This window comes from Colossoma macropomum, unplaced genomic scaffold (assembly GCF_904425465.1).
Source record: "Colossoma macropomum unplaced genomic scaffold, Colossoma_macropomum, whole genome shotgun sequence".
NCBI classification, from domain to species: Eukaryota; Metazoa; Chordata; class Actinopteri; order Characiformes; family Serrasalmidae; genus Colossoma; species Colossoma macropomum.
In genome coordinates this window covers 2771732-2792227 of record NW_023494808.1, presented here as the reverse complement: position 1 = coordinate 2792227, position 20496 = coordinate 2771732, and the positions used below count along the sequence as shown (strand labels likewise).

The 20496-nt window shown below is 38.2% G+C and overlaps 1 long non-coding RNA gene and 1 pseudogene across 1 annotated transcript; both read left to right on the top strand.

The window, feature by feature from the left end:
- Positions 1–794: 794 nt before the first annotated feature.
- LOC118797711 overlaps positions 795–20496 on the top strand; it is a 42421-nt pseudogene continuing 22719 nt past the window's right edge.
- On the top strand, positions 7828–8887 carry LOC118798115. Its single transcript, XR_005005978.1, has 4 exons — positions 7828–7906; positions 8082–8124; positions 8295–8363; positions 8616–8887. It is a non-coding gene; the product is annotated as an uncharacterized LOC118798115 (long non-coding RNA).

Genomic DNA, 20496 nt, shown 5'->3' with positions numbered 1-20496 from the left:
TAAATGAAATCAATTCAGAGCATGAGGAATCATCCTCAGATGAGGAAACTGATGTGCTGAAAAATGCTGCATGGGAGGCTTTCATGTGAAAAAATGCACAAATAGCGTCCTCACCCCCTCTGACATTTGAGGTAGAATGGCACCTCAAACTATAATCAGATTGACCCTAGGGCCCATTGAAGTACAGGGTACCAAAGTATGCAGAAAAACATATTATTACAGTCTACAGTTACTACAGACTTCAGTCTGTAACTGTAGAACTACAAAGTCATTCTATATGATAAGTGGAGCTGATAATATAGTCAATGTAAAACAAGGAGGTAGTTTTAAAGAAGTGGCCAGTCGAAGTATATCAAAGGCATGTTTGGGAAACTAGGAAACAATCAGGACATAAAAACTTTAAAAATCTGAAGTTTCAAAAACACAAAAAATAAGATGTTTCATATGTAAACAAGCTATCTGAACTGAGCTACGCGGCAGAGAGTTACCATTTTGTGAAAGATAGAGAAGGAGTGGTGAACATCTATAACATCACGTCACACCTGCTGCTGAGAACCTGTCAGAAAGCAGGTCCAGATCTCCCTCTGTTCTTCAGATGGTCTGATCATGTTTATTCCCTGTTGCACTACATCAGTTTGATATACTGAAATCAGAACTGATAAAATCACCAGTAATAATGAGTGTCATTCAGTAGCAAGACAAAAAGAGAAGCTCATCTTTTCTTGACACCAAGAAGGTCACATGCATCCTGTAAGAGGAAAAAGTATTTTTTTTTTTTTTTTTATAAGCAGGGGCGTTGCTATTAAACACAGAAGTTAAGTTATTTGGTTAAAGAGGCTTACAGAACGGTAAGACCAATTTTACAAAAATGCTTTAATACAGACTGTAAGCATTAAGATTAGCTCTTCTCATCGTCTGTGACTGCAAGCTCTTTTAAGAATTTTAAGCTCTAAAGTATCTCAACCAAATATGTAGCTATTGTTTTGATCAGCAAACGAAGTTCTAAGCATCAGATCACTGTGTTTTTAAAAAGAAAGTAATTATTACCCCAGCAGTGTGAAGCTCGGTGGCCGGGAAATACTACATATCTCAGTTATGATCAACCAAAATGATCAACCCTAGTCTGATTAAGGCTCACCATTGCCTGGATTTCCTAGAAAAGGAAGTTTCAACTGCTGGGCCATGAACCACACATGTGGGCACAAGTTTTTTTTTTTTTTTAACATCATTCAAAGTTTTTTAAGGTTTCAAGTTTCTGTGATTGAACTGAAATGGACAATCTGATTATTCTTATGGGCAGCTATGCTTTCTTGTTATAAGCAGGTGGGCCTTACAGGTGGAAAAAGATAAGAACCCCTGTCCTAGACCAACTGAGTTCTTTTTTTAAGTCTACAGCCCTTCAGTGATCACTACTGATGTCATAAAGTTTTCTGATAGTCAGATCTATTGTCTATCAGACAGTTGCGATTTCTTTTAATTTTTTTTTTTTACTATAGGCTGAGATCAACACTCTCAGAATGGCAACTTCTCTTCTTCTGATCTTTCAGCTCATGATTGTGGGTGAGTCAGAAGCTCCTGGCGTAGCATTTTTTCCTCTGATGTGTATGCACTGTACTTTTGTGGGTAAAAGTTTGACCACTCTTGGCATTTATTTGCATAGTATAACCTAAAGTGCTGTAAAAAGTATCTGCCCCCTTACCAATTTAATTTATTTTTTTTTTACATGTTTGTCACACTTGAATGTTTGAAATCATCAAACTGCTTTTAATATTAGACAAAGATTAAATAACCAAAATCGATTGACTATTGGATTCATTTAACTAGCCACACCCAGGCATGATTACTGCCAGACCTGTTGAATATAAACATCACTTAAATAGAACCTGTCTGGCAATGTGAAGCAGCTAGAAGGTCTCAAAGAACAGCACATTATGCCATGTTCTGAAGAGATTCAAATACAGATGCGAAACAAAATCATTATAATCTAGCAGTCTGGAAAGTGTGTGTTAAAAAGCCATTAGTGAGGCTCTGGGACTCCAGTGAGCCACAGTGAGAGCCATTATCCACAAATGGAGAAAAACCTGGAACAGTGGTGAACCTTCCCAGGCCTACCAAAATTTCACCAATAGAGCATCAACAACTCATCCAGGAGGTCACAAAAGAACCCAGATGAACATTTAAAAAACGTCAGACCTCACTTGCCTCCATTAAGGTCAATGTAATCAAATCCTCAATAAGCAAGATATGGGCAAAATGACATCCACAGGACAGCTGCAAAGTGCAAGTAACTGCTGACCAAAAAGAACACAAAAGCTCATCACGCACTTGCCAAAAAGCATCGAGATGGCCCCCAAAGACTTTTTGGATAATATTCTGAGTCAAAGGTGAAACCTTTTGGAAGACATGAGTCCTGTTACATCTGATGTAAAGCTATCAGCACATTCCACTATAAGAACATCATACCAACAGTCAGACATGATAGTAGTAGTGTGATGGTCTGGGGCAGCTTTGCCTCTGCAGGACCTGGATAAATTGGCATAGTTGATGGAACCATGAATTCTACTCTCTATCAGAAAATCCTGAAGGAGAATGTCCTCCTGTTAGTTTAGTGCAGCTCAAGTGCAGTTAAGTTATGCAGCAGAAGCGCACAAGCCAGGCCACCTCTGAACGGCTCAAAAAACAAAATTAGGCTGTGGAGAAGCTCAGTTAAATTCCTGACTTGAATCCCACTTAGATGTTAATCAAAACCTCCCATCAACACCTTAACTGGGCAGTTTATGCTCAAACACCTTCTAATGTAGCTGAATTAAAACAATTTTGCAAAGAAGAGTGAACCAAAATTCCTGCGTAGTGAAGTAAAAGACAAATTGTTTAATTGCAGGTGTTACTTCCAAGGGCGGCACAACTAGGGTTTAGGAGGACAATTACTTGGGCAGTATAGGCTTTGAATAAATCTTTATTTTCAATTAATTAAATGATCATATAAAAGATGCATTTTGTGTTTACTTGTGTTGCCTTGATTTTATAATAATTTCAGATGCATGACCTGAAACATTTCAATGTGACAAAAAATAGAAGACATTTGGTGAGGAGCAAATACCTTTTCACAGCACTGTATTTTTTGTTTTATTTTCGCAATCATTAATCAGCTCTTTCATGCATCATATGTTTCAGGAGCTTTTGGAACAGAGTGGAGTGTGAAGTACAACCAACAGGAAATATGTGCTTTAAAAGGATCCACAGTGTTTATGAATGGAACTTATACTCACCCAGAACATCTAACTGGGATTACTACATTTTGGATCATAAACCCAGCTCACGAAGTGGAGCCAACTGATATGTCTAAAGACTCAGATTTCTCAGGCAGAGTTGAGTATTTCACTGATGAACAGAAACACTTCTCCCTCAAACTGAGTGATGTAATGAAGAGGGATGAACATCAGTACTACTTCAGAATCAGATCAAGTGTAGAGGGACAAAAATGGCTGGGTAAACCTGGAATTGAGCTGAGAGTCACAGGTAAGTTGATGTTTTTTTTTTTGTTTTGTTTTGTTTTTGTTTTTTTTTCAATGAAACAGCTCTAGATTTCATTTTTAACCCAAATTGATTTAGATTGATATACATGTTATTAATGATGACTGTATTATGTTCATTTTTCTTAGTATTGAAAAAAAGTATCTTATTGTCATAAATTATATTTAGTTAGGATCTACATTTGATGTACTGCTTTGTAAATGCATGTCAGATAATTGAAGATTAATTCATTTTTGAATATGCCTGATCAGTGGCAGTTTTTCTTTTTGATTTGATGGTTCTCTTGTTATCTTAGAGCTCCTTGTGGAAACACCTGGAGAAGTGACAGAGGGAGAAACAGCAGTTCTGACATGTAAAACCACCTGCAGTCTGACTGACCCAACATTCATCTGGTACAAAAATGGACATCCTTTAACCTCAAAGACCATCAAGAACAACAAGCTCCACCTGCAGACAGTCAGCAGTGAGGATGCAGGCAGTTATAGCTGTGCTGTAAGAGGATATCAACATCTCAACTCCACTGCTCAGAACCTCAGAGTCAGACGTGAGTTTACCTTTATTCTTGCCTTCCCAGAAAGCTGATATACCTTGATATGAAAATAAGTTGAACAGAAAAATAAAAATCAAGACTGCGATTTAGAAAATGCGATCAGAGCACATATTTCTCTAGATTCTCCAAAGAACATCTCAGTCTCCATCAGTCCCTCTGGTATGATTAGCGCCAGTCCTGTTGAATACAAACATCACTAAAATACAACCTGTCTGGCAGTGTGAAACAGCTAGAAGGCCTCAAAAAGGAACGCATGATGCCACGTTCTAAAGAGATTCAAATACAGATGTGAGAATAAGTCACTGAAATCTACCAGTCTGGAAAGGATGTCACAGCCATTGCTGAGGCTCTGGGACTCCAGCAAACCACAGTGAGAGCCATTATCCACAAATGGAGAAAAACCTGGAACAGTGGTGAACCTTCCCAGGAGTGGCCGGCCGTCCAAAATTTCACAGAGAGCACATTGATGACTCATCCAAGAGGTCAAAAAAGAACTGAAACAAACATCTAAAGATCTGCAGGCGTCACTTTCCTCAGTTCAGGCCAATGTACATAATTCCACAATAAGAAAGACACTGGGCAAAAATGGCATCCATGTGAGAGCTGCAAGGCATAAATCACTGCTGAATAAAAAGAACACGATGGCTCATCTCGCATTTGCAAAAAAACTTCTAGATGACCCCCAAGATTTTGGGAAAATATTCTGTGGATTGATGTGTCAAAGGTGAAACTTTTTAGAAGACATGGGTTCTGTTATATCTGACGTAAAGCTATCAGTGCATTCAACTATAAGAACATTATACCTACAGTCAAACATGGTGGTGGTAGTGTGGTGGTCTGGGGCTGATTTGCCTCTGCAGGACCTGCACAACTTGGCATAGTTGATGGAACCATGAATTCTGCTCTCTATCAGAAAATCCTGAAGGAGAATGTCCTCCCATTAGTTTGTGACCTAAAGCTCAAGCGCAGATAAGTTATGCAGCAGAAGCACACAAGCCAGTCCACCTCTGAACGGCTCAAAAAACAAACAAAAAAAAAGGCTAAGTTAAGGTCCTGACTTGAATCCCACGAAGATGTTAATCAAGACCTCCCGTCAAGACCGGAAATGGGCAGTTCATGCTCGAAAACCCTCCAATGTAGCTTAATTAAAACAATTTTGCAAAGAAGAGTGAACCAAAATTCCTGCATAGTGACATAAAAGACTCTCAAATTGTCACAAACGTTTGATTGCAGTTGTTACTTCCAAGGGTGGCACAACCAGGTATTAGGTTTAGGGCGACAATTACTTTTTCACATGGACAATATAGGCTTTGAATAAACCTTTATTTTCAATAAATGAAATGATCAATTAAATGATGCATTTTGTGTTTACTTGTATTGCCTTGATTTTATATTAACTTCAGATGCATGAGCTGAAACATTTAAATGTGCCAAAAATAGAAGAAATCATGTGGGGGGCAAATACCTTTTCACAGCACTGTACTTTTTGTTTTATTTTTGCAATCATTAATCAGCTCTTTCATGCATCAAATGTTTCAGGAGCTTCTGGAACAGAGTGGAGTGTGAAGTACAATCAACAGGAAATATGTGCTTTAAAAGGATCCACAGTGTTTATGAATGGAACTTATACTCACCCAGAACATGTAACAGGGGTTACTACATTTTGGATCATAAACCCAGCTCACGAAGTGGAGCCAACCGATATGTCTGAAGACCCAGATTTCTCAGGCAGAGTCGAGTATTTCACTGATGAACAGAAACACTTCTCCCTCAAACTGAATGATGTAATGAAGAAGGATGAACACCAGTACTGCTTCAGAATCAGATCAAGTGTAGAGGAAGATAAATGGCTGGGTAAACCTGGAATTGAGCTGAGAGTCACAGGTAAGTTTTCAAGGAAAAAAAACTCTAAATTTAATTTTTAACCCAAACTGATTCAAATTGACATACAAGTTTTAATGAGTACTGTATAATGTTCATTCTGCTTAGTGTCAAAAATTTGTGCCTTATTGTCAGAAATTATATTTAGTTTGGCTCTTACACATTTGATGTGCTGCTTTCCAAACTCATGTCAGAGCATTGAAGAATTAATTAATTTTCTAATTCATTCATTTTTGATTTGACGGTCCTCTTCTTGTCTTAGAGCTCCGTGTAGAAACTCCTGAAGAAGTAACAGAGGGAGAAACAGCAGATCTGACATGTAAAACCACCTGCAGTTTGACTGACCCAACATTCATCTGGTACAAAAATGGACGTCCTTTAACCACAAAGACCATCAAGAACAACCAGCTCCACCTGCAGACAGTCAGCAGTGAGGATGCAGGCAGTTATAGCTGTGCTGTAAGAGGATATCAACACCTCAACTCCACTGCTCAGAACCTCAGAGTCAGACGTGAGTTTACTTTTATTCTTGCCTTCCCATAAAGCTGATATGCCATAATGTGAAAATGAATCAATCAGAAAAATAAAAATCAAGACTGTGATTTGGAAAATGCAATCTTAGCATATACAGGGCGATTCAAAAAGATTAATCGGATTTCAAAGCACCATATTTTTTGAACCGCGATTGAAAGATGCGGTCATATAGTTTCTGACTGTCAGTAAGGCAGTGAACCTCCAACAGCTCAGAGCATTCATCATTGGTACCAACAGTTCCAAGAAAAAGGTCACCAGCATCACCAGATCTGATGCAGTGTGACTTTTTTTTGTGGGGGTACGTTAAGGATTCTGTTTATGTGCCACTCTCAACAACACTGGTTGATCTCCGAAATCGCACTGAAAGTGCCATGAGTACAGTGACACCCCACAAGTTCAGTCCAGTGTGTGATGAATTTGACTATGGCATTGATGTCATCCATACAGCTGGAGGAGGTTCATACTGAGCACTTGCAAAATTACATGAAAAACTTTATGCTTTCTTAAACCATTTACAGGTAACTGCATTGTTCTGTAATGATTTACAAGTGAAATAAATCATTTTGAAATTGGATGAATCTTTTTGAATCACTCTGTATTTCTCTAGATTCTCCAAAGAGCGTCTCAGTGTCCATCAGTCCCTCTGGTGAAATAGTGGAGGGCAGTTCAGTGACTCTGACCTGCAGCAGTGATGCAAACCCACCTGTGAAGATCTACACCTGGTTTAAAGGATCGACATCAGTAGGAGAAGGAAAAACCTACAGCATTCACAACATCAGATCTGAGGACAGTGGAGAATACACATGCCAGAGTTGGAATGATCATGGAGAGAGAAACTCCACTGCTGTGTATTTAAATGTTGCATGTGAGTTAATGTTGAGATATTGAGTGAAATTTGGCTAAAACTCAAGTAAAAACAAAGGTATTACTTCTGTTATTTTTTGTCTGCTGTAGATCCACCAAAGAATGTCTCGGTGTCCATCAGTCCCTCTGGTGAAATAGTGGAGGGCCGTTCAGTGACTCTGACCTGCAACAGTGATGGATACCCTCCTGTGAAGAACTACACCTGGTTTAAAGAAGGTGGAACCTCACCTGTAGGATCTGGACACAGTTACAGTCCTCTACAGAGTGGATCTTACTACTGCGAGGCTCCGAATGAACATGGATCTCTGAGATCAGCTCCAGTGCCAGTTATTTTTAAAGGTGAGACATTACATTTTTTTAGTTTTATATTTGTTTTATATGATTCACACGATTTTCTCATTAATTCTGTAGACTTCATTTTTCTTTGTGCATATTTGTATGTTGGTGTGTGTTTCCAGCAGGCTACTCCACGATCCTATATGTAGCTGTTGGAGTCGGACTTTGTGGAATCACAGCTTTTCTCGCTGTTGTTTTCTGGAGAAGGTGAGAATCACTTTAAATTTTGCATTAAATAGAAAATATTAGCATGTGAAACACAGCATTTGTTTCATTCCATGTTTGTTTATCTTTTCAAATATCAGTTTCATTAACAAAGAAAAACCTCTACAGGAAAAAATTGCATTTATTTTTTGGATTAATGCTGATTTTCTGAGAGCAGAAGAAAGAGGGATGATGGAAACACAGATGAATATCTCTATGTGGTGAGTTCTTATAAAATTCTAGATATCAAAGTCCTTAAATCCTATTTTAATGTGAAAAATGTGTGATGAGTGTAGTGGTACATAGTTGTAAAGTGAGAGCAGTGAATCAGAACATACATAGTAAAGCTGTTTAATGTTTATTATTGATCTGTTCTATTTCTGTTCTGTAGAATGTAGACTCCCATTCCCGATCTCCTGATGATGATGCATCCAGTGATCATGTCTACGAGAATACTGCAGTGAGTTCCAGATTTAAAGTCTCATTACAATTTTACAGTCTAACTATACTTCTAGAGCATAAAGCAACACGAAAGCCACCCACAAAACATATCTTAATTTTTGAAATGAATTATTTATATTGAACTTCTTTTTGGCATTTTCTGTTTTAAAACTAAAACGAGAAACAAACAGACAAAAACATGTTCATCACAATAAAAAGTTTGAATATCTTTTTAAAAATGTCTTTTTTCCCTTATTGTCACATTTTATAGGACATACAGAGTAAGCCCTCTGGACATGTCTGACCCCTGCAAGATTCACTGCTGTACTGTTTCCATGACCAGAGTTCACTTAAAAGCATCGAAAGTGCCAAAAGAAGTTATTTTTGTTTCATGCTGACAGCTCAATTCACTCAACCCGCCATAGAACAATGTCCTAGACAGACTGTGTGACCTCTCCCTCTCTCCCTCTCTCTCTCTTTCTCTCTCTCTGTCTCTCTCCCTAATGTTAAACCATATTTAATTCTTTTCATCAACTACCCTACTGTCCTTTTTCCCTTAAAATCTTTCAATATGTCAATCTATAAACAGTATTTTTCATTCTCTCAACATATCATCTGATTAAATTAGCAGTTTATGGTTGCTTGTTCTGCAGGACTTGTTTACTATATACCAGCACATCTGCACTTGCTTTACTTTTAGTTTACCTGGTGTTGCTTCCCCTTGTTAAATATTGAAATAAAACCTTCCACATATCTACAAGTATATGGCACAGACTAATATTTTGTGCAAATGTACAGTGTCATAACAAAAGAACTAGAAAACTATAATGTGAAGTTCTAAATAACAGTAAAAGTAGCACTTAAATCATTTACTTCACTGAAATATAGAAACTGAGTTTCACCAGAGATATACATTCTTATAAACAGGTTAGTGCCAGCTCAGCATCTGAGGTTTGTACATATCCATAAACCATGATTCTCAATAAAAAGATAAAATGAAGACTCACAGAAACAAAGTATAATCAAGTTTTAAGGAGCAAAAATAACTTTTGTTATTGTGGCTTCTGTTAGCTCCAACATTTAGCATACCTGTACTAGAAAGTTTTTATTCCTTCCTAAAACATGCATTTTAACACACAAATTTGGCTAATACTTAGCAGTAATAGTGTTAAACATGTATAGTTTAATTTTTAGTGCAATATTATGGGCATATACTATATTAACCTGTATAAAACTGGAAAAACACAGACAGGAGATGGTTGTTGTCTTTAATGTAGGCTGTCTGTTCTTTTTCTAAGAGAAAAACTGTAAAGATGATCTGTGCAACTCTCACTTCTGCCTAACTTTGGCACCATCTAGTGGCAAAACTACAAAACACAACTTAAACATTGCTTAAAAGAAACTATAAAATAAATCTAAATTTTCCATACACACCTATTGTCTTATAAGTAATTCCAACACAAAATGATTTTTGTATGTAACAGAAGTGTAGCAATTTCATAAAGACAATTCTCTGTTAACAACACAGACATGATAATTTGATGTCCACCATGGGCCATGCTGTTGTAAGGAGCTTTTGGGGTGTGGCCATGCAGAGTGGCTCTCAGGAGGCACCACAGAAGAGACATTTGTTGATGTTGTTCATGCTTTATTCTGATGTTAATGTGTGTTTATGTTCATTTATGTTCATAAATGACCAAGCCTATTCTGTCAATAATAAACTCTTCTCTTAGCCTTAGGTACATCCCAAAATCTCTTAAACTAGCAGTAATTAGACCGCTGATTAAAAAAGCGAACGTTGATCCATGCAAACTATTAAATTATAGACCCATCTCGAATCTCCCCTTCATATCAAAGATCTTGGAAAAAGTTGTAGCAAAACAATTAAGCTCCTATATGCATAGGAATCAAATACACGGAAAATTTCAATCTGGTTTTAGGCCACATCATAGTACAAAAACAGCACTAGTAAAAATTGTAAATGGTCTATTATTATTTTCTGACCAAGATCATGTGTCCTTGTTAGTCCTCCTCAATCTTAGTGTGGCATTTGACACAATAGACCACACTATCTTACTAGACAGACTAGAAAACCTTGTAGGGGTAACAGGAATAGCTCTTTCCTGGTTCAGGTCCTACCTCACTGATCGCTATCAGTTTGTTAATATAAACGGTGAATCATCTGTTCTCACAAAAGTATGGTGTTCCACAAGGCTCTGTTTTAGGACCTGTATTATTCACATTATATATGCTACCACTAGACACCATTATCTGTAAACACGGCATAAATTTCCACTGCTATGCCGATGACACTCAGTTATATTTAGCAAGCGACCCAGATGATAGAATTAAACTTGAGATTGAGGTCTGTATAAAAGACGTAAAAGACTGGATGTCGAGTAACTTTCTCCTTCTAAAGAGGTTCTGCTTCTTGGTCCAAAAGCAGCTAGAAACAAACTGTCTGATTTTACACTTAAACTTAACAATTTCTCAGTTGCATCAAGCTCATCTGTAAAAAACCTTTGTGTCATTATAGACCCTGATCTGTCCTTCGACGCACATATAACTAATATTACTAGAACAGCCTTCCTGCATCTCCGCAATTATTGCTAAATTAAGAAATGCATTATCTCTACAGGATGCAGAAAAGTTAGTTCATGCATTTATTACTTCAAGGCTAGACTACTGTAATGCCCTGCTGTCTGGATGTCCCAGCAAAAGCCTTAACTAGCTTCAGTTGGTCCAGAACGCTGCAGCCAGAGTCCTTACAAGAACCAGAAAGTTCGACCATATCAGCCCAGTTTTATCAACCTTACACTGGTTACGAGTTTGGAAGTTCCTCAAACCAGTAAAGCCTCATCTGTGTTTTTCATCCACGTGTCTGTTTGATCCTGTCACATTACAAAATACCTTGCCACCAGTGCAGACAGCTTATTCAGAGGCTTTCCAGGAGGCCATTGTAAATCAAGGCAGACAATGCCACTACCTCATAGAAGCTGCTGGTGCCACCTTCCCTGTGAGTAAACCAGAAAAGTTTGATGGAAACCCGGGAAAGTGTTGGGTTTCTCCCTCTGTGTCCTGTGTTTTTTTTTTTTGAGAACTTCCCTCAGAGTTCAGATCAGGTAAAAATTTTGTTTGTTGTATCACGCCTCTCTGACAGAGCATTGGAGTGGGCTTTTGCTAGCTGGATCAGTTCATAATGTATTCCGTTTGTTTAGACCATCTCATTCATGATCGAAAGATCAGAAAGAGTAAAACCCCTCATTTACAACTAGCCCACTGAAAGAAGATCACCACCAGTCACCACAGAGACCAGTGAAAACTTGGAACACGACGAACCAATGCAGTGTGACTCATCAAGCCTCTTAGCGGAGGAAAAGATGCACAGTAGGAGACAAGGTCTATGCCTGTATTGCAGAGGCACCAATCATGTTCTATGTGAATGCCACATTTGTCTGCAGAGACATTGGTCACTGATCCCTGGAAAGTGTGTGGATATTAATCCACGAGCTAATGTAGTGAGTGTTCCTGCAAAGGGTTTGGTTTCTAAGTCATTTATACTACCTGTAACTATCTGCTGCCAACATGAGTCTTTTGTTTTTCCAGCCTTGATAGAGTCCAGAGATGAGGGGGACTTCATCCACATGCACTTGATAGAAAATCTTCATATCCCAGTGGAATCTTTGAAGACTCATTTAAAGATAGCAGCTTTGGATTAGAGTCCTGTAGGAACTGGAGCCATCACTTTTAAAACTGAATATATAAGACTAGAAAGTAGTGCTTCACACGCAGAACTCATTTCCTTTCCAGTTTTTTATACCTCAGAATTTTCCATCTATTAGGTTTGCCCTGGCTAGAGAAACACAACCTCTGCATCTCTTGGTCCGAACATGAATTAGTCTCCTGGTAAGATTTTTGTTTACAGACATATATCACTCACCACACATTAAAGTCAGATCAACCAATTTTGAAAGCCCCAATTCAGAAACCAACATAGACATTCCCTCAGAATATGCAGATTTCAAGAAAGTTTTTAACAAGGATAATGCCACCAAACTGCCTCCACACCAGTCTTATAACTAGTTGACAACATTATTCTTCCCAAATCTAGAGTTTATCTGCTCACTCAAGAGGAGGAATGTGCCATGGACATATACATTCAAGAATGTTTAGAGCAAGTTTTTATTAGGTCATCAACCTCTCCAGTAGCGTCAGGTTTCTTTTTTGTAAGAAAAAAGATGGGGGTCTTTGTCCATGTGTTGACTACAGAGGGTTGAATCAAATAACAAAAATGTATGCTGATTCTCTCCCTTTAATTCCTGTAGCATTAGAGCAGTTACGTGGAGCTAAGGTTTTTTTTATAAAACTAGACCTGAGAAGAGCATACAATTTGGTTTGTATTAAGGAAGGAGATGAATGTAAGACATCATTTATAACCTCAAGGGGGGGCACTATGAGTACCTAGTAATGCCTTTCGGTCTTGTGAATGTTCCATCAGTTTTTTAGGCATTCATAAACAATGTACTTAGAGACTTGATTGGCAAGTTTGCAATAGCCTACATCAATGACATCCTTATTTATTCCCCTGACATCATGTCACATGTAGAACAAGTAAGTGCTGTTCTGAGATGTTTCTTTGAAAACAATCCATATGTTAAAGGACTAAAGTGTGAAATTCACTTACAGTCAATAGCCTTTTTGGGGGTATGAATCTGGGAGGAGACTTATCAAAAAAATTTAGGTCACCCTTCAATGAAATAAACAGCAAGCTTACTGTCATCAAGGTGAAACTCCTGGCTATCAACCAGGGGACCTGGTCTGGCTGTCTACGAGGGACTTTCGATTTCCAGAGGGTAGTAAGAAACTTAACACTAAGTACATTGTTCCATTTAAAATTTTGAAAATGATTAATGATATAATTTAGAGTTGCACCCTTAATATTGTGTTTCGTGTTCGTTTCATGTTTCGCTACTTAAATCTGTCATTCCAGGTCGAGGCCACACCCGATGTCATTCCACCCCCAACCTAAGGAGGTTGATGGAGCCCCTATCTACGCTGTCTATCGGTTGTTGGGGTACTTCAGTACCTGGTAGACTGGGAGGGTTTCGGCCCCAAAGAGCATTGCTGGGTTTGAGCTCAGGACATTTTGGACCCTGGGTTGATTGCAGATTTCCATAGTCAGCACCCGGGCAGCCTGCTTCTCATGCCAGGGGTCATCCCAGGAGGACTGTTCAAGAACCTAAATCGCCTACATGGTAGATGTAGGACTACCTCGAAGAGCCAGCGCCGCAGCAGCTCAGGGCAAAGTCTAGCCTGTGCTGTGGGTGGACTTACTGGTAGGGATCGGACTCGGCCTCGTTCCGGGGCCTTTCCCAGACTCTTTGGGGGTGGTACTGTCACACATTCCAAGTCCCAGAATCCCTCAGAAGTTTACATGACCCTTTCTTCTCAATGCACAACCTATCCAAGATCAGCTTCGGCTGAACTGAGTATGTTCACCTGTTCTGTGTATCATGTGGTTTGTTTAGCTAGCTTTATTTGCCCGGGCTTTAGTTTAAGTATTTTGTGAGGTATTGCTTCTCTTTTCAGACCTACTGAGCATTGCTATTAATTACTGGTTTGATTGCCTGTGTTTGAATTTTGGCCTGTTTCTTCCATTTCTGTTTGCTGCCTGATCCTTTGGACATTGATATGAATGTTACTCTCTGGTTTTGTATTGTTTTGGATTTAACATTGTGACAACGAGTTCGGAACGTCCTCAAACCAGTAAAGCCTCATTAGTGTTTGTCATCTGCACATGTCTGTTTGATTCTGTCGCATTACGGTGTTAGGTTGCTGAATCCAGAGATGCTGACAAATATATATATGTAAACATATACACCGACCGGCCACTTCATGAAAACCACGTCCGTGTTTCTACACTCATTGTCCATTTTATCAGCTCCACTGGCCATACAGACTGTAGTCCATCTGTTTCTCTGCATACTTTGTTACCCTGTTCTTCAATGGTCAGAACCCCCACAGAGCATGTATTATTTGGGTGGAGGATCATTTTCTGAAAAATCTGAAGTTTCAATAACATAAAAAGCTCCATGTAATTCTTCAAAGAAGCCATCGGAACTGAGCCATGCAGCAGACAGTTACCATTTTGTAAAAGAAAGAGGAGGAGCGCCAAACATTGATGACATCACGTCACAGCTGCTGCTGAAAAACTTTCAGAAATCAGGTCCAGATCTCACTCTGTTCTTCAGATGGTCTGATCACTACATCAGTCAGGTATACTGAAATCAGAACTGATAAAATAATCAGTAATATTGACTGCATACAGGACAAAAAAGCTCATCTCTTGTTGATACCAAGAAGGTCACTTGCATCCTGTAAGAGGATAAAAGTATATTTATAAACAGGGGCATTGCTATTAGGTGCAGAAGTTATTTGGATGCTGGTGATAAGCTTCAATACAGAACGGTAAGACCAATTTAGCTATGGTTTTGGTAAGCAAACAAAGTTTTCAGCAACAGAGCACTGTGTGTTTAAAAAGAAAGGAACTATTACCCCAGCAGTGTGAAGCTTGGTGGCCGGAAAATACTGCAAGTCTCAGATATTATTAGTTTACTCTTCACTCACCTAATTCTGCTGACCAAAATGATCAGTACTAAAGCCTTTTGATAATAGCACGTTAGCAGAGGACGGCTGTATTATTATTATTATTATTATTATGGAACACAGATAACCATCACTGAAGTTGACTTATTTGAATTTTTCCATTCCACCTTAAATGGTGCAGCAGTCAGGTGTCGGAATGTGCTGCACCATTTAAGGTTGAAGGGAAAATTCCAATACAAAACTGGTAAACAAAAATTCCACCTTCAGCCTCATGGTAAATGTTGCACTTGTTTTACCTGCAGAAGCTCTTAAAATTGGTCAAGCATAAAGAGCTGTGTTTCCATTGTTGTGCTACCATGAAGGAAATGGTCAATTCATTTGGTAAGTTGCTACAGTAAGACTGCAAATAAAAAGAACTGAACTGAAGTGTGTTTGCAATTTTTGGAACCTAAATCTCTGATATAAATATGAGTAACTACAGAATGTTTTTTCTCCTTCATGTGTATGAAATTTAAAAAAAATCTGAAATCATTCTGATATATATGTTGTTTATTAGCTCTTACATTCAGTACTCAGCTGTTAGTGACCTGCATTGTGTTCTCACCACATTCACATGCTGGGTGGAGCTCTATGCTCTCTATACACTTATGTACATTTAAATCATAAACTTTATTAAAATTGCAAATATAAAGAAATATTAATTTCCGTACACAGAAGGAGCAATGCTTGCACATCTCATCTTTTGTTTGATTAATACAAGGGTGTCCAATCTTATCTGCAAAGGGCCAGGATGGCTGCAGGTTTTCACTACAAAAAAGCTGGAAAACACCTGATTCTACTCGTTTAATCAGTTGGTTATCGTCTTCAAACATTTCTTCAGGTGACTTTCTGCTTTGTTTTAGTGAAAAGCCACACCGGTCCTCTGTGGATAAGAATGGACACCCCTGGATTAGGATATTCCAATCCTGTTTGCTTTGCAAGCAGTGTTCTTCCTCGTGTCCACAATACATTATCTAAGAGAAAAAGAAATGTGAAAATAAATCCTGTAGAAACATATTTTGTTACAGCAATTCTCACCAGGCCATCCTCCCTGTGGAGCCGTGCAACACTGTCTCCATAATCACAGTCTTTCGTCAAGCTCTGCTTCTCTTGTTGTTTGCCCTTGAGTTCGTGGAAGCATTCCAAGCAACTGGGTTATCCCACTTCTGACATCAGTGTGGCATTGGCATACAAACCATATGGTAAACCAAAATGGCTGACAGAAGGTCAGAAACTCCATCTGCCTCAGGGATTTCTGTAAAAACCTTTATCTGTATCTTTGCAGGTAAATAAAATTGGAGCACAAAAAGAAACATATAAGGAGCAATTTAACTGTTGTGTTGTTCAAGTATTGATTTTCTGTAAGACATTACAATTAACCAGATGTCCACTTGAATGGACATCATGCATTCTAAGGATATTTTAACTACCAAATGTATTTTACTCTAATTACTCTACTCTATATTTTGGTGAGAATACACCTTCAAGTACACCTTCAACCACACTATTTTAATACATGTTTTTTTTTGTTTTTTTTGTTTTTTTAATTTACAGTCCTTTTACTGCAAAACACTATTTTGTGCATTAGTTTCAATGTTGATGTTAGGAGTGTTTTTTTTTTCCTAGAATTCAAAGGCAGCCTGTGATAGAAAAGTCCTACAGAATAGTTGAGGAGATACCATGTGAGTCAAGTGACACAGATTTATAGATGATTTTTATATATTTTAAAAATTGTATTTGTATTTATTTATTTATTTTTATTTATTTATTTATTTATTTTTTTTTGGAAAACACACAAAGCAATATACTATGTATTCACAGGGCAATGGACTGTAAAGAATGTAACTGTTGCACCATTAAATATGGAACAGGAAAATTCAAGCAAGAGCTGCCCGAATGTAACTGCTTCACCATTCTAGGTGGGTGGTAGTGGTTGATGTAGTTGATGTGTAACACCTCTGCCTTCTATGCTGTGAACTGGGGTTCAATCCCTACCTGGGTAAGCACTCTACATTATACCAATAAGAGTCCTTGGGCAAGACTCCTCACACTACCTTCGCCTACTTATGTACACTGATCAAACTGTAAGTCGCTCTGAATAAGACTGCCTGCCAAATGTCTTAAATGTAGGCTGAATGGGAACAAAAGGAGACAGAATGCAATTGTTACACCACTTAAGGTAGAATAGGAAAATTTAAATTGCAAGCCATCTTCAGCCTCATCAGTTTTTCAATGTCTCTCCACTGCTGAAATTCCCTTGCCTGATCTAAGAACATCTTTCTCGATCTTTGTTCTTCAGATCTTCTCCTCTTTGGCTGTTTCTCAGTCATCTCTCCTTCTTGACATTGTTGTAGGGCTCAGCATGTAGACCCTCCCCTTCCCCCTGTTCTGTGCAAGAACATGAATGCCCCCTGTTGCTGATTGGCTGGAATAGTGTTGCCTGGCTCGTTCCAAGACAGAACAGAGAGCTCACAGACCATGTGGAGATATTGGCTAAATTTGACAAAAAGTGTATTGGGTTAAAATCACTTACTATGCCTTTAATTTATTAGGCTTCATTTTTCTTTGCGCATATGTTCATGTCGGTGTGTGTTGTTTCTATCAGGCTGCTCCATGATCCTGTATGTAGCTGCTGGAGTCGGATTTTGTGGGATCCCAGCTTTTGCAGTTGTTTTCTGGAGAAGGTGAGAATCACTTTGAATTTTACATAAAATATTAGCATGTGAAACACAGTAAAATGTTTCATTGCATTTCAATTACATGATGTTTCAGGTTTTCTGTGAGCAGAAGAAAGAGGGAGAATGGAAACAATGGAAACACAGAGGAAGATCACTATGTGGTGAGCACTACTTATAAATTTCTAGATATCAGGGTCTTTAAATCTCACTTTAATATGCAAGTGTGTGGAATGTTGTAGTTCTTAGGTGAAAACTGAGGTGCTGATTCCGACCAGTGTTGGAACCACACTGGACAGCTGTGACTGACTGTCTCTTTTCATCATGACATATACAGAAAACCTTTTTACTGTTTATTATTTATTTATTCTGCTTTCTGTCCTGTAGAATGCAGACCCCCGTTCCCAACCTCCTGATGATGATGCCTGGTGATCATGATTAGGAGAATACTAAAGTGAGTTCCAGATTTTAAAGTCTTAATACACTTTTCCAGCCCAATTATACTTCTAGAGCATGGAGTAACTTGAAACAAGCTAGAAACAAACTAACATGTTCATCACAATAAAAAGTTTGAATATCTTTTTAAAAATGTGTTTTTTACCTTATTATCACAATTTGTAGGACCTAATGAGTAAGCCCTGTGGCCATGTCTGACCTGAACCCCAAGAAGAGTGTGCTCCCCCTGCAAGATTCACTGCTGTACTGTACTGTACCGTACTGTACTGTACTGAGTTCACCTAAAAGCATTGAAAGTGCCAAAAGAGGTTCTTTTTGTTTCCTTTCATTCATGCTGACAGCTTAATTCACTCAACCTGCCATGAAAACATGTCCTGAACAGACTGTGTGACCTCTCTCTCTCTCTCTCTCTCTCTCTCTCTCATCTCTCTCTCTCTCTCTCTCTCTCTCTCGCGTTCTCTCTTTCTCACTAATGTTTAAAAGTTTTTCATTCATTCCATCATCTGTCTATTTAATTCTTTCTGTCATATGTTTGACTATCTCTTTTCTTTGATTTCAATAAAATCAATAACCAATACTTTTCAGTATTTTTCATTCTCTCAGCACATCATCTGATTAAATTAGCAGTTTATAGATTTACTGCAGGACTGTTTCACTAAATACCAGCACATCTGCACTTGCTTTAATTTTAGTTCACCTAAAATTGGACTGTTTTTTTATGCAAATGTGTATCTGTTTTATAACAAAAGAACTAGAAAAACTATAATGTAAAGCTCTAAATAACATTCAGTGACAGTGTAGTAAAGGTAGCCTCTTAAATCAGTTACTTAACTTATAGTTATAAAGCTTCACCAGAGATACACATCCTTATAAAGAAAAAAAGTCTTAGCTTAGCATCTGATGTTTGTACATATCCATAAACCATAATTCCCACCAAAATGTTAAGATGAAGTCTCACAGAAACAAGGTAAGTATAACCTTTTAGCCAAAATAGTTACCAGAAAAGAATGGACAATGGACAATGTTGCTTCTGTTAGCTCCAGCATTTAACATACCTGTACCAGAAAGTTTCTACTCCTAAAATGTGCAATTTAATACCGAAATTCAGCCCATCCTTCAAGGTATTAATGTTAAATGTATATACTTTGAATGTTTAGAGTTACATGGTGCGCATATCCTAAACTCACCTGTTTAAAACTGGAACTGAGGAGACACTGCTGTAGTTTTGAAAGTGAAATATTTTCCCATTCTTGTTTGATATAGGATTTCAGCTGCTCATCAGTTCGGGGTCTCCTTTGTTATATTTTTCATTTTATAATGCACCAAATGTTTTAAGTGGGTGACAGGTTTGGACTGCAGGCAGGTCAGTTTAGCACCCAGACTCAGCAGAATGTGGTTTGACATTGTCTTGCTGAAATAAACAAGGCCTTCCCTGAGAAAGTCATCATCTGGATGGCAGCATATGTTGCCATAATATATATATATATATATATATATCGTTCAGCATTAATGGTGCCTTAACAGATGTGCCAGTCAACCACCCCATGTGCACTAATGCACCCCTATACCATCATGAATACTAGGTTTTGAACTGTGCACTGACAACAAGCTGAGTGGTCTTTAGCCTGGAGGACACGGTGTCCATGATTTCCAAAAAAAATTCAAATGTTGATTCATCAGACCACAGAATACTTTTCCACTTCCCCTCAGTCCATTTTAAATAAGCTCAGGCCCAGAGAAGGTGGCAGCATTCCTGGATCCTGTTTATGGTTTCTTTTTGCGTTCAAGAGTTTTAATTATCATTTCTGCAGTGCCAAACTGCTTTCGTAGACAGTGTTTTTTAGAAGTGTTTCTAAGCCCATGCAGTAATTTCCTCTACAGAATCATGTCTGTTTTTAATGTGCCGTCTGAGGACCCAAATATCACGGCCAGAAAATACTGTTTTTTGGCCTTGTCTCTTACATACAGAGGTTTCTCCAGATTCTCTGAATCTTTAAATGACATCATGTACCATAGATGATGAAAAGCAAAAGTTCTTTGTTATTTTATGTTGAGAATTACTATTTGATTGTGCAGTCGTTCACAGAGTGGTGAACCCCTCCTCATCTTTGCTTCTGAAAGACTCCGCCTCTGGGATGCTCATTTTATACCCAATCATGTTATTGACCTGTTGCCAATCAACCACCAGAGGTGTTTTAAGCATTACACAACTATCCCAGCCTTTTGTTGGCCCCGTCCCAACTGTTTTGGAATGTGTTGCTGGCATCAAATTGAAAAAGGGCATATATTTTTTTCAAAAAAACAAATTTCTCAGTTTCAACATTTGATTTGTTGTCTGTACTATTTTCAATGAAAAGTTTAAATGATTTGCACATC